Here is a 15,985-nt window from a genome sequence, read left to right as displayed (position 1 = left end):
GTGATTGCCGCATGTTGGACGAAGCTTTCGATATCGATATGTCCAGGTGCCGAATAGTCCAGTCCTTGCAAACTGAGCCCAGCGATATACAGCAGGCTTGCAATATAGTCAACTGACAATATTATCAATTTATCAACTTCAAAAATTTTTCGCGCTTCGCACGGCTAGTGACCCGCAGAATAGTTCGTCAATCGAATGTGGCGATTGGGCTGAAAAGGTTGGCCACCCCTGTTCTAGTTGCTAGTTTAAAAAATTGAGTAGTTCTAGTTAAAGTTGCGCATTTTGAAATTTCAGTACTTTTGTACGAGTCTTTAGTTGAGTGCTGTGGCTGGATAAAAAATTACCAACCACAGAAACATTTGTACCAAACATGCATTTGCTGCAGTCAAGTTTTTCAGGATGACTTCATGATTGAGAGTCAGAGGGTTCCGTACTAGCCTACATAACTGATGACGCAGCCTATCCTTTCAGCCCCGGCTCATGAAGCCTTTTCCCTGAAACACAAACAGAGCATAAGCTAAAGCTAATTTCAAATATGTAATATAAATTTCCTTTCTGCAGCCCTTGAAATTCACAATTGCTTTTTCAGAAACTTAGCAAAGCACACATGGAGGTTGAAAGATTTTGGTCGACTGAAGGCGCGGTGTTCGGCTTTGCTCAGAAACTGCAATCCGCTAAGGCCAGAATGATACAGAGGATGGTATACGCAATGAAGACAAGACCTGGTGGCCCAGTATCGCTGGCCCAGACGTCGGAAATGCCCTGTGTGACATTCTCAATGAACAATGCTCTTGCTTAACCAGATGTGTATGTGCTGTTTCATTTTATTCATGAGAAAAACTATTAACTTAATGCACACTTGCACGATTCCACCTTTTTCATCAGTATCCTCCATCTAGACCTGCGAAAAGATCAGATTAATGTTACACTTGCCTAACATTGCATAACAAAGGAATGACTTGGTTGTAGCAAGAAAATGAAGGCATAGGTGAAAACCAAATTATGGCTCGGATGATGCACGATGGTTTACCAGCCCGTTGGTACAATTTCAATTTTGGTTAGTGATTCAGAGCGAAGGGACATCTTTCTCTGCTGTGCGGCCACTATCAAAGCAGATGTTACTAAATCCCCTTTTCACTAGGCGTATATGACAGTGACTATATAACGTACGCACAGCATATCTGTGGTTAGAAACTTGCCTTTGATGTAACAAATTTGGTAAGGGTTAATATCGCCTACCAAATTAGTGTTGAAGTGCTAAGTTTTCAGGCAACTCACCCAATGCTGCATCATTTGGAGATGGTGTTCTACCTTTTTAGCCGTGCTCTGTTTACAAAACCACAGAAAAAAGAAGCTGTGACTGACTACGTATTGTGAGCATACAGAATATGAATCCAATAATAATGCATTCCCAACACCATTACACAAGAAGATCAAAATGCCGCAGGTAGCTGACCTCGAAATACCAGCAGCCCGAATGAACAGCGCGTTACCGCAACTAAAAGTTAGATTGACATCATTCTGGGAACCCAGCTGCGCCATTCGTGTTCACTGTTCAGTGTTCATACTCACTCGGTACCGTAAAAATCTCCGAAAATAAGCGCGTTCATACCACCTCGAAAAACCAGTGTTATGTTCACATAGAGGGGTTCCGGTAAACATTTTCGAGAAATGTTATACCCGGAACCCCGGTATGAAAAGGGCCTAAAAGATTTCACATGAAAGAAACACCTAAAATCCGTCTTCATCACCGGACCGACAGGTCCGCTTGTTTTTTATTGCGATTATAAATTCAACGTTTTGGAAAGGAATATAATTGAAATATGCATCTTAATGCAGAGATTCATCAATTAAAACTATTTATTTGAAAAATTAACGGACGCACGAACCTTTCTGTATGAGCAAAGAACATATATTCGACGAATTCTGTATTGCGGAGGCGTCCGAGTCCGCAGATTTAAATTGCAGACCTACGGGGCTCGTTCACTTTCGGACCAAAGTCATTGTAGCCTTACGGAGAAAGTAGCTTTTTGGTCCGAAAGGTCCAATTCCGATTTGAGAATTAGGCTGCATGATTCGCAAAATACCTATTTTGAAATGTTAGTAACCTTAATAGCTGTCATAAAAAATGCATAGATACCTCAAATATGTGACTGGCGGCACTCAACTTCAATAGTGCTTTGAGAACTACATTCATTGCAGTAGAATTTATTACCTCGGTGACTTTTCGGGTTTCCCTTATCAAGAATTAAAGGCACCATAAAAAGGATAAAGAGTTTGTATACATTCTTTATATATTCCATTAATATATTCCGCTGATTGTCTGTGTAACGTCTTCTGAGTATTGTATAATTTGATTCTCTATTATCCCTTTATTATGACTACCGGAGTACCGGTACAGCTGACTTTGGCCAGCTACCGTTCCTTTTTATCATTGCATTGTTACGTCATATTTCGCCAATTTGGATTTTGTTTGAATCTCTTTCTATATGCTTCTTATTGTGCCGTTACCTCTTATTGATAAGGGGCATACGAAATTCCTGCAAGTTAATAAATTATACTGCAGTGAATGTAGTTTTGGAAGCAATATTAGAGATACCTCAACAAGCGATGTTTGGCCACGTATATTTCAAACGCAAGAACAACGAAACAGCACCACTACAAATTGATCAGCATTCCAAGCATTATTGGTTCTCCTGATATTTTCTGTGTCTTGGGCAAACCAATTGGTTGCAAGTATCACAGGCAAAACGGGTATGCTTTGCACATCTGTCGCATCATCCTGGTTTGATACCAATCACGCCAGGTATAAAACCCCAATTATCGCCAACTGGAATTTTTCAAAATGCCCTACATTTATGTTCGAGGTATAGCCTATTGCTAAAATTGTCATAAGCAATTTTATCACGGTCATAAACTCTACAATTTTGGTCGGATTCACTTGAATTTAGTACGACCGGACTCGGAATTTAATGCCGCGTGTTCACTATTAACAATTCACACACAGAATATGCCAGGTATAAACCCCTGGGACAGCTCTTTATACACTACACACGTATGCGGGACCGTAACTGCCGTACACCAAACCCCCATAATTGAGGGGGGGACCTCGAAGGGGGGCCAAAATTATTCGTGAATTAACATAAATTATAGAGTGTTTTTTGAAAATTTATGCAACTTTTTAGAAAAATTATATCATTATATCATGTTCCGAAACGTCTCGCTCAGCTCGACCGATAAATCTGAATGCATGAGCAGAGATAGCATAAAAAATTTACAACTAGATGCAATCCCCGATCATGTCGACCGATTCAATCATGATTATGGAATATTTTCACGCCTCGCGCGGTTTATTCGAAACAAAACGACTGAACGAACGGTACAAAAATTTCGCCGAGAAGTAGCGGTAAAAACGTATCGGAAGGGGGGTCTGGGGGTGAAGCCCACCAGAAGTTAGGTTTAAGGCCTGTGTGGCCCAAGACCAACGTTTTGTTATTGAGGGGGGGCTGACGAAGTGCTGTTACGGTCCTGCACGTAGGCACATTGCACAGGTTTCCGGTGCGATATACGCTGAGTGCTGGTGATTGATTATGGCGACTTGTTCACTTACAGACTATTTGGGAAATTACAAATCGTAGGGACATGTGCTAATCACAGAAACAATCTATAGTTGTCTAATATAAGTGGAAATCGAGATGTGGTCTGCATTACTGAATAGTTGCTTGAATTGCAAAGCCGACAGATGTGGAAAGACAGATTTAAGAAAGCTTCCTTGACTCAATTTTAGCTCATTTTTTTGTTGATACCGTATTACACTCCCTTGGAAAAAAAATAATTCAGTAATATATAGCTTAAGTCCGCGGGTATACTGGCGAGCTTGAGATGAGTCCGCGGGTAAAAAAGGTTGAGAACCACTGGCCTACAGTTACAACTCCGCTACCAGACTGTAGCAAATCAAAAGTTACGTCGAATGAGCCTATCGGCGTATTCCTGGCTATTGTAGTTTAGGAGATATTGGCAGATTTAGCCATTTTGGGGGGTATGAAAATTTATGAAAAGTTCAATTACACCATGATTTCTCTATGTTCCCGAGGGCCTACAGTTACAACTCCGCTACCAGACTGTAGCAAATCAAAAGTTACGTCGAATGAGCCTATCGGCGTATTCCTGGCTATTGTAGTTTAGGAGATATTGGCAGATTTAGCCATTTTGGGGGGTATGAAAATTTATGAAAAGTTCAATTACACCATGATTTCTCTATGTTCCCGAGGGCCTACAGTTACAACTCCGCTACCAGACTGTAGCAAATCAAAAGTTACGTCGAATGAGCCTATCGGCGTATTCCTGGCTATTGTAGTTTAGGAGATATTGGCAGATTTAGCCATTTTGGGGGGTATGAAAATTTATGAAAAGTTCAATTACACCATGATTTCTCTATGTTCCCGAGGGCCTACAGTTACAACTCCGCTACCAGACTGTAGCAAATCAAAAGTTACGTCGAATGAGCCTATCGGCGTATTCCTGGCTATTGTAGTTTAGGAGATATTGGCAGATTTAGCCATTTTGGGGGGTATGAAAATTTATGAAAAGTTCAATTACACCATGATTTCTCTATGTTCCCGAGGGCCTACAGTTACAACTCCGCTACCAGACTGTAGCAAATCAAAAGTTACGTCGAATGAGCCTATCGGCGTATTCCTGGCTATTGTAGTTTAGGAGATATTGGCAGATTTAGCCATTTTGGGGGGTATGAAAATTTATGAAAAGTTCAATTACACCATGATTTCTCTATGTTCCCGAGGGCCTACAGTTACAACTCCGCTACCAGACTGTAGCAAATCAAAAGTTACGTCGAATGAGCCTATCGGCGTATTCCTGGCTATTGTAGTTTAGGAGATATTGGCAGATTTAGCCATTTTGGGGGGTATGAAAATTTATGAAAAGTTCAATTACACCATGATTTCTCTATGTTCCCGAGGGCCTACAGTTACAACTCCGCTACCAGACTGTAGCAAATCAAAAGTTACGTCGAATGAGCCTATCGGCGTATTCCTGGCTATTGTAGTTTAGGAGATATTGGCAGATTTAGCCATTTTGGGGGGTATGAAAATTTATGAAAAGTTCAATTACACCATGATTTCTCTATGTTCCCGAGGGCCTACAGTTACAACTCCGCTACCAGACTGTAGCAAATCAAAAGTTACGTCGAATGAGCCTATCGGCGTATTCCTGGCTATTGTAGTTTAGGAGATATTGGCAGATTTAGCCATTTTGGGGGGTATGAAAATCTATGAAAAGTTCAATTACACCATGATTTCTCTATGTTCCCGAGGGCCTACAGTTACAACTCCGCTACCAGACTGTAGCAAATCAAAAGTTACGTCGAATGAGCCTATCGGCGTATTCCTGGCTATTGTAGTTTAGGAGATATTGGCAGATTTAGCCATTTTGGGGGGTATGAAAATCTATGAAAAGTTCAATTACACCATGATTTCTCTATGTTCCCGAGGGCCTACAGTTACAACTCCGCTACCAGACTGTAGCAAATCAAAAGTTACGTCGAATGAGCCTATCGGCGTATTCCTGGCTATTGTAGTTTAGGAGATATTGGCAGATTTAGCCATTTTGGGGGGTATGAAAATCTATGAAAAGTTCAATTACACCATGATTTCTCTATGTTCCCGAGGGCCTACAGTTACAACTCCGCTACCAGACTGTAGCAAATCAAAAGTTACGTCGAATGAGCCTATCGGCGTATTCCTGGCTATTGTAGTTTAGGAGATATTGGCAGATTTAGCCATTTTGGGGGGTATGAAAATCTATGAAAAGTTCAATTACACCATGATTTCTCTATGTTCCCGAGGGCCTACAGTTACAACTCCGCTACCAGACTGTAGCAAATCAAAAGTTACGTCGAATGAGCCTATCGGCGTATTCCTGGCTATTGTAGTTTAGGAGATATTGGCAGATTTAGCCATTTTGGGGGGTATGAAAATTTATGAAAAGTTCAATTACACCATGATTTCTCTATGTTCCCGAGGGCCTACAGTTACAACTCCGCTACCAGACTGTAGCAAATCAAAAGTTACGTCGAATGAGCCTATCGGCGTATTCCTGGCTATTGTAGTTTAGGAGATATTGGCAGATTTAGCCATTTTGGGGGGTATGAAAATTTATGAAAAGTTCAATTACACCATGATTTCTCTATGTTCCCGAGGGCCTACAGTTACAACTCCGCTACCAGACTGTAGCAAATCAAAAGTTACGTCGAATGAGCCTATCGGCGTATTCCTGGCTATTGTAGTTTAGGAGATATTGGCAGATTTAGCCATTTTGGGGGGTATGAAAATTTATGAAAAGTTCAATTACACCATGATTTCTCTATGTTCCCGAGGGCCTACAGTTACAACTCCGCTACCAGACTGTAGCAAATCAAAAGTTACGTCGAATGAGCCTATCGGCGTATTCCTGGCTATTGTAGTTTAGGAGATATTGGCAGATTTAGCCATTTTGGGGGGTATGAAAATTTATGAAAAGTTCAATTACACCATGATTTCTCTATGTTCCCGAGGGCCTACAGTTACAACTCCGCTACCAGACTGTAGCAAATCAAAAGTTACGTCGAATGAGCCTATCGGCGTATTCCTGGCTATTGTAGTTTAGGAGATATTGGCAGATTTAGCCATTTTGGGGGGTATGAAAATTTATGAAAAGTTCAATTACACCATGATTTCTCTATGTTCCCGAGGGCCTACAGTTACAACTCCGCTACCAGACTGTAGCAAATCAAAAGTTACGTCGAATGAGCCTATCGGCGTATTCCTGGCTATTGTAGTTTAGGAGATATTGGCAGATTTAGCCATTTTGGGGGGTATGAAAATTTATGAAAAGTTCAATTACACCATGATTTCTCTATGTTCCCGAGGGCCTACAGTTACAACTCCGCTACCAGACTGTAGCAAATCAAAAGTTACGTCGAATGAGCCTATCGGCGTATTCCTGGCTATTGTAGTTTAGGAGATATTGGCAGATTTAGCCATTTTGGGGGGTATGAAAATCTATGAAAAGTTCAATTACACCATGATTTCTCTATGTTCCCGAGGGCCTACAGTTACAACTCCGCTACCAGACTGTAGCAAATCAAAAGTTACGTCGAATGAGCCTATCGGCGTATTCCTGGCTATTGTAGTTTAGGAGATATTGGCAGATTTAGCCATTTTGGGGGGTATGAAAATCTATGAAAAGTTCAATTACACCATGATTTCTCTATGTTCCCGAGGGCCTACAGTTACAACTCCGCTACCAGACTGTAGCAAATCAAAAGTTACGTCGAATGAGCCTATCGGCGTATTCCTGGCTATTGTAGTTTAGGAGATATTGGCAGATTTAGCCATTTTGGGGGGTATGAAAATCTATGAAAAGTTCAATTACACCATGATTTCTCTATGTTCCCGAGGGCCTACAGTTACAACTCCGCTACCAGACTGTAGCAAATCAAAAGTTACGTCGAATGAGCCTATCGGCGTATTCCTGGCTATTGTAGTTTAGGAGATATTGGCAGATTTAGCCATTTTGGGGGGTATGAAAATCTATGAAAAGTTCAATTACACCATGATTTCTCTATGTTCCCGAGGGCCTACAGTTACAACTCCGCTACCAGACTGTAGCAAATCAAAAGTTACGTCGAATGAGCCTATCGGCGTATTCCTGGCTATTGTAGTTTAGGAGATATTGGCAGATTTAGCCATTTTGGGGGGTATGAAAATTTATGAAAAGTTCAATTACACCATGATTTCTCTATGTTCCCGAGGGCCTACAGTTACAACTCCGCTACCAGACTGTAGCAAATCAAAAGTTACGTCGAATGAGCCTATCGGCGTATTCCTGGCTATTGTAGTTTAGGAGATATTGGCAGATTTAGCCATTTTGGGGGGTATGAAAATTTATGAAAAGTTCAATTACACCATGATTTCTCTATGTTCCCGAGGGCCTACAGTTACAACTCCGCTACCAGACTGTAGCAAATCAAAAGTTACGTCGAATGAGCCTATCGGCGTATTCCTGGCTATTGTAGTTTAGGAGATATTGGCAGATTTAGCCATTTTGGGGGGTATGAAAATTTATGAAAAGTTCAATTACACCATGATTTCTCTATGTTCCCGAGGGCCTACAGTTACAACTCCGCTACCAGACTGTAGCAAATCAAAAGTTACGTCGAATGAGCCTATCGGCGTATTCCTGGCTATTGTAGTTTAGGAGATATTGGCAGATTTAGCCATTTTGGGGGGTATGAAAATTTATGAAAAGTTCAATTACACCATGATTTCTCTATGTTCCCGAGGGCCTACAGTTACAACTCCGCTACCAGACTGTAGCAAATCAAAAGTTACGTCGAATGAGCCTATCGGCGTATTCCTGGCTATTGTAGTTTAGGAGATATTGGCAGATTTAAGCCATTTTGGGGGGTATGAAAATTTATGAAAAGTTCAATTACACCATGATTTCTCTATGTTCCCGAGGGCCTACAGTTACAACTCCGCTACCAGACTGTAGCAAATCAAAAGTTACGTCGAATGAGCCTATCGGCGTATTCCTGGCTATTGTAGTTTAGGAGATATTGGCAGATTTAGCCATTTTGGGGGGTATGAAAATTTATGAAAAGTTCAATTACACCATGATTTCTCTATGTTCCCGAGGGCCTACAGTTACAACTCCGCTACCAGACTGTAGCAAATCAAAAGTTACGTCGAATGAGCCTATCGGCGTATTCCTGGCTATTGTAGTTTAGGAGATATTGCAGATTTAGCCATTTTGGGGGGTATGAAAATTTATGAAAAGTTCAATTACACCATGATTTCTCTATGTTCCGAGGGCCTACAGTTACAACTCCGCTACCAGACTGTAGCAAATCAAAAGTTACGTCGAATGAGCCTATCGGCGTATTCCTGGCTATTGTAGTTTAGGAGATATTGGCAGATTTAGCCATTTTGGGGGGCTATGAAAATCTATGAAAAGTTCAATTACACCATGATTTCTCTATGTTCCCGAGGGCCTACAGTTACAACTCCGCTACCAGACTGTAGCAAATCAAAAGTTACGTCGAATGAGCCTATCGGCGTATTCCTGGCTATTGTAGTTTAGGAGATATTGGCAGATTTAGCCATTTTGGGGGGTATGAAAATCTATGAAAAGTTCAATTACACCATGATTTCTCTATGTTCCCGAGGGCCTACAGTTACAACTCCGCTACCAGACTGTAGCAAATCAAAAGTTACGTCGAATGAGCCTATCGGCGTATTCCTGGCTATTGTAGTTTAGGAGATATTGGCAGATTTAGCCATTTTGGGGGGTATGAAAATCTATGAAAAGTTCAATTACACCATGATTTCTCTATGTTCCCGAGGGCCTACAGTTACAACTCCGCTACCAGACTGTAGCAAATCAAAAGTTACGTCGAATGAGCCTATCGGCGTATTCCTGGCTATTGTAGTTTAGGAGATATTGGCAGATTTAGCCATTTTGGGGGGTATGAAAATCTATGAAAAGTTCAATTACACCATGATTTCTCTATGTTCCCGAGGGCCTACAGTTACAACTCCGCTACCAGACTGTAGCAAATCAAAAGTTACGTCGAATGAGCCTATCGGCGTATTCCTGGCTATTGTAGTTTAGGAGATATTGGCAGATTTAGCCATTTTGGGGGGTATGAAAATTTATGAAAAGTTCAATTACACCATGATTTCTCTATGTTCCCGAGGGCCTACAGTTACAACTCCGCTACCAGACTGTAGCAAATCAAAAGTTACGTCGAATGAGCCTATCGGCGTATTCCTGGCTATTGTAGTTTAGGAGATATTGGCAGATTTAGCCATTTTGGGGGGTATGAAAATTTATGAAAAGTTCAATTACACCATGATTTCTCTATGTTCCCGAGGGCCTACAGTTACAACTCCGCTACCAGACTGTAGCAAATCAAAAGTTACGTAAATGAGCCTATCGGCGTATTCCTGGCTATTGTAGTTTAGGAGATATTGGCAGATTTAGCCATTTTGGGGGGTATGAAAATTTATGAAAAGTTCAATTACACATGATTTCTCTATGTTCCCGAGGGCCTACAGTTACAACTCCGCTACCAGACTGTAGCAAATCAAAAGTTACGTCGAATGAGCCTATCGGCGTATTCCTGGCTATTGTAGTTTAGGAGATATTGGCAGATTTAGCCATTTTGGGGGGTATGAAAATTTATGAAAAGTTCAATTACACCATGATTTCTCTATGTTCCCGAGGGCCTACAGTTACAACTCCGCTACCAGACTGTAGCAAATCAAAAGTTACGTCGAATGAGCCTATCGGCGTATTCCTGGCTATTGTAGTTTAGGAGATATTGGCAGATTTAGCCATTTTGGGGGGTATAAAATTTATGAAAAGTTCAATTACACCATGATTTCTCTATGTTCCCGAGGGCCTACAGTTACAACTCCGCTACCAGACTGTAGCAAATCAAAAGTTACGTCGAATGAGCCTATCAGCGTATTCCTGGCTATTGTAGTTTAGGAGATATTGGCAGATTTAGCCATTTTGGGGGGTATGAAAATTTATGAAAAGTTCAATTACACCATGATTTCACTATGTTCCCGAGGGCCTACAGTTACAACTCCGCTACCAGACTGTAGCAAATCAAAAGTTACGTCGAATGAGCCTATCGGCGTATTCCTGGCTATTGTAGTTTAGGAGATATTGGCAGATTTAGCCATTTTGAGGGGGTATGAAAATTTATGAAAAGTTCAATTACACCATGATTTCTCTATGTTCCCGAGGGCCTACAGTTACAACTCCGCTACCAGACTGTAGCAAATCAAAAGTTACGTCGAATGAGCCTATCGGCGTATTCCTGGCTATTGTAGTTTAGGAGATATTGGCAGATTTAGCCATTTTGGGGGGTATGAAAATTTATGAAAAGTTCAATTACACCATGATTTCTCTATGTTCCCGAGGGCCTACAGTTACAACTCCGCTACCAGACTGTAGCAAATCAAAAGTTACGTCGAATGAGCCTATCGGCGTATTCCTGGCTATTGTAGTTTAGGAGATATTGGCAGATTTAGCCATTTTGGGGGGTATGAAAATTTATGAAAAGTTCAATTACACCATGATTTCTCTATGTTCCCGAGGGCCTACAGTTACAACTCCGCTACCAGACTGTAGCAAATCAAAAGTTACGTCGAATGAGTCTATCGGCGTATTCCTGGCTATTGTAGTTTAGGAGATATTGGCAGATTTAGCCATTTTGAGGGGTATGAAAATTTATGAAAAGTTCAATTACACCATGATTTCTCTATGTTCCCGAGGGCCTACAGTTACAACTCCGCTACCAGACTGTAGCAAATCAAAAGTGACGTCGAATGAGCCTATCGGCGTATTCCTGGCTATTGTAGTTTAGGAGATATTGGCAGATTTAGCCATTTTGGGGGGTATGAAAATTTATGAAAAGTTCAATTACACCATGATTTCTCTATGTTCCCGAGGGCCTACAGTTACAACTCCGCTACCAGACTGTAGCAAATCAAAAGTTACGTCGAATGAGCCTATCGGCGTATTCCTGGCTATTGTAGTTTAGGAGATATTGGCAGATTTAGCCATTTTGGGGGGGTATGAAAATTTATGAAAAGTTCAATTACACCATGATTTCTCCATGTTCCCGAGGGCCTACAGTTACAACTCTGCTACCAGACTGTAGCAAATCAAAAGTTACGTCGAATGAGCCTATCGGCGTATTCCTGGCTATTGTAGTTTAAGGAGATATTGGCAGATTTAGCCATTTTGGGGGGTATGAAAATTTATGAAAAGTTCAATTACACCATGATTTCTCTATGTTCCCGAGGGCCTACAGTTACAACTCCGCTACCAGACTGTAGCAAATCAAAAGTTACGTCGAATGAGCCTATCGGCGTATTCCTGGCTATTGTAGTTTAGGGAGATATTGGCAGATTTAGCCATTTTTGGGGGGTTTGAAAATTTATGAAAAGTTTCAATTACACCATGATTTCTCTATGTTCCCGAGGGCCTACAGTTACAACTCCGCTACCAGACTGTAGCAAATCAAAAGTTACGTCGAATGAGCCTATCGGCGTATTCCTGGCTATTGTAGTTTAGGAGATATTGGCAGATTTAGCCATTTTGGGGGGTATGAAAATTTATGAAAAGTTCAATTACACCATGATTTCTCTATGTTCCCGAGGGCCTACAGTTACAACTCCGCTACCAGACTGTAGCAAATCAAAAGTTACGTCGAATGAGCCTATCGGCGTATTCCTGGCTATTGTAGTTTAGGAGATATTGGCAGATTTAGCCATTTTGGGGGGGTATGAAAATTTATGAAAAGTTCAATTACACCATGATTTCTCTATGTTCCCGAGGGGCCTACAGTTACAACTCCGCTACCAGACTGTAGCAAATCAAAAGTTACGTCGAATGAGCCTATCGGCGTATTCCTGGCTATTGTAGTTTAGGAGATATTGGCAGATTTAGCCATTTTGGGGGGTATGAAAATTTATGAAAAGTTCAATTACACCATGATTTCTCTATGTTCCCGAGGGCCTACAGTTACAACTCCGCTACCAGACTGTAGCAAATCAAAAGTTACGTCGAATGAGCCTATCGGCGTATTCCTGGCTATTGTAGTTTAGGAGATATTGGCAGATTTAGCCATTTTGGAGGGGTATGAAAATTTATGAAAAGTTCAATTACACCATGATTTCTCTATGTTCCCGAGGGCCTACAGTTACAACTCCGCTACCAGACTGTAGCAAATCAAAAGTTACGTCGAATGAGCCTATCGGCGTATTCCTGGCTATTGTAGTTTAGGAGATATTGGCAGATTTAGCCATTTTGGGGGGTATGAAAATTTATGAAAAGTTCAATTACACCATGATTTCTCTATGTTCCCGAGGGCCTACAGTTACAACTCCGCTACCAGACTGTAGCAAATCAAAAGTTACGTCGAATGAGCCTATCGGCGTATTCCTGGCTATTGTAGTTTAGGAGATATTGGCAGATTTAGCCATTTTGGGGGGTATGAAAATTTATGAAAAGTTCAATTACACCATGATTTCTCTATGTTCCCGAGGGCCTACAGTTACAACTCCGCTACCAGACTGTAGCAAATCAAAAGTTACGTCGAATGAGCCTATCGGCGTATTCCTGGCTATTGTAGTTTAGGAGATATTGGCAGATTTAGCCATTTTGGGGGGTATGAAAATTTATGAAAAGTTCAATTACACCATGATTTCTCTATGTTCCCGAGGGCCTACAGTTACAACTCCGCTACCAGACTGTAGCAAATCAAAAGTTACGTCGAATGAGCCTATCGGCGTATTCCTGGCTATTGTAGTTTAGGAGATATTGGCAGATTTAGCCATTTTGGGGGGTATGAAAATTTATGAAAAGTTCAATTACACCATGATTTCTCTATGTTCCCGAGGGCCTACAGTTTACAACTCCGCTACCAGACTGTAGCAAATCAAAAGTTACGTCGAATGAGCCTATCGGCGTATTCCTGGCTATTGTAGTTTAGGAGATATTGGCAGATTTAGCCATTTTGGGGGGTATGAAAATTTATGAAAAGTTCAATTACACCATGATTTCTCTATGTTCCCGAGGGCCTACAGTTACAACTCCGCTACCAGACTGTAGCAAATCAAAAGTTACGTCGAATGAGCCTATCGGCGTATTCCTGGCTATTGTAGTTTAGGAGATATTGGCAGATTTAGCCATTTTGGGGGGTATGAAAATTTATGAAAAGTTCAATTACACCATGATTTCTCTATGTTCCCGAGGGCCTACAGTTACAACTCCGCTACCAGACTGTAGCAAATCAAAAGTTACGTCGAATGAGCCTATCGGCGTATTCCTGGCTATTGTAGTTTAGGAGATATTGGCAGATTTAGCCATTTTGGGGGGTATGAAAATTTATGAAAAGTTCAATTACACCATGATTTCTCTATGTTCCCGAGGGCCTACAGTTACAACTCCGCTACCAGACTGTAGCAAATCAAAAGTTACGTCGAATGAGCCTATCGGCGTATTCCTGGCTATTGTAGTTTAGGAGATATTGGCAGATTTAGCCATTTTGGGGGGTATGAAAATTTATGAAAAGTTCAATTACACCATGATTTCTCTATGTTCCCGAGGGCCTACAGTTACAACTCCGCTACCAGACTGTAGCAAATCAAAAGTTACGTCGAATGAGCCTATCGGCGTATTCCTGGCTATTGTAGTTTAGGAGATATTGGCAGATTTAGCCATTTTGGGGGGTATGAAAATTTATGAAAAGTTCAATTACACCATGATTTCTCTATGTTCCCGAGGGCCTACAGTTACAACTCCGCTACCAGACTGTAGCAAATCAAAAGTTACGTCGAATGAGCCTATCGGCGTATTCCTGGCTATTGTAGTTTAGGAGATATTGGCAGATTTAGCCATTTTGGGGGGTATGAAAATTTATGAAAAGTTCAATTACACCATGATTTCTCTATGTTCCCGAGGGCCTACAGTTACAACTCCGCTACCAGACTGTAGCAAATCAAAAGTTACGTCGAATGAGCCTATCGGCGTATTCCTGGCTATTGTAGTTTAGGAGATATTGGCAGATTTAGCCATTTTGGGGGGGTATGAAAATTTATGAAAAGTTCAATTACACCATCGATTTCTCTATGTTCCCGAGGGCCTACAGTTACAACTCCGCTACCAGACTGTAGCAAATCAAAAGTTACGTCCGAATGAGCCTATCGGCGTATTCGTGGCTATTGTAGTTTAGGAGATATTGGCAGATTTAGCCATTTTGGGGGGTATGAAAATTTATGAAAAGTTTAATTACACCATGATTTCTCTATGTTCCCGAGGGACCTACAGTTACAACTCCGCAACCAGACTGTAGCAAATCAAAAGTTACGTCGAATGAGCCTATCGGCGTATTCCTGGCTATTGTAGTTTAGGAGATATTGGCAGATTTAGCCATTTTGGGGGGTATGAAAATTTATGAAAAGTTCAATTACACCATGATTTCTCTATGTTCCCGAGGGCCTACAGTTACAACTCCGCTACCAGACTGTAGCAAATCAAAAGTTACGTCGAATGAGCCTATCGGCGTATTCCTGGCTATTGTAGTTTAGGAGATATTGGCAGATTTAGCCATTTTGGGGGGTATGAAAATTTATGAAAAGTTCAATTACACCAGTGATTTCTCTATGTTCCCGAGGGCCTACAGTTACAACTCCGCTACCAGACTGTAGCAAATCAAAAGTTACGTCGAATGAGCCTATCGGCGTATTCCTGGCTATTGTAGTTTAGGAGATATTGGCAGATTTAGCCATTTTGGGGGGTATGAAAATTTATGAAAAGTTCAATTACACCATGATTTCTCTATGTTCCCGAGGGCCTACAGTTACAACTCCGCTACCAGACTGTAGCAAATCAAAAGTTACGTCGAATGAGCCTATCGGCGTATTCCTGGCTATTGTAGTTTAGGAGATATTGGCAGATTTAGCCATTTTGGGGGGTATGAAAATTTATGAAAAGTTCAATTACACCATGATTTCTCTATGTTCCCGAGGGCCTACAGTTACAACTCCGCTACCAGACTGTAGCAAATCAAAAGTTACGTCGAATGAGCCTATCGGCGTATTCCTGGCTATTGTAGTTTAGGAGATATTGGCAGATTTAGCCATTTTGGGGGGTATGAAAATTTATGAAAAGTTCTAATTACACCATGATTTCTCTATGTTCCCGAGGGCCTACAGTTACAACTCCGCTACCAGACTGTAGCAAATCAAAAGTTACGTCGAATGAGCCTATCGGCGTATTCCTGGCTATTGTAGTTTAGGAGATATTGGCAGATTTAGCCATTTTGGGGGGTATGAAAATTTATGAAAAGTTCAATTACACCATGATTTCTCTATGTTCCCGAGGGCCTACAGTTACAACTCCG

At 41.2% G+C, this 15,985-nt stretch overlaps 1 long non-coding RNA gene across 1 annotated transcript in view; it reads left to right on the top strand.

The window, feature by feature from the left end:
• Window positions 1-1,989: 1,989 nt before the first annotated feature.
• LOC145441029 (uncharacterized) overlaps window positions 1,990-15,985 on the top strand; it is a 416,627-nt gene continuing 402,631 nt past the window's right edge. Inside the window, exon 1 of the long non-coding RNA XR_013915699.1 lies at window positions 1,990-3,839. This is a non-coding gene — a long non-coding RNA (uncharacterized LOC145441029). The remainder of the gene's footprint in view (window positions 3,840-15,985) is intronic.

Source organism: Botryllus schlosseri, chromosome 6, assembly GCF_051294905.1.
Source record: "Botryllus schlosseri isolate E-star chromosome 6, Bs_hap1, whole genome shotgun sequence".
Taxonomy (NCBI): Eukaryota; Metazoa; Chordata; class Ascidiacea; order Stolidobranchia; family Styelidae; genus Botryllus; species Botryllus schlosseri.
This window is presented reverse-complemented; position numbering and strand designations above follow the sequence as displayed.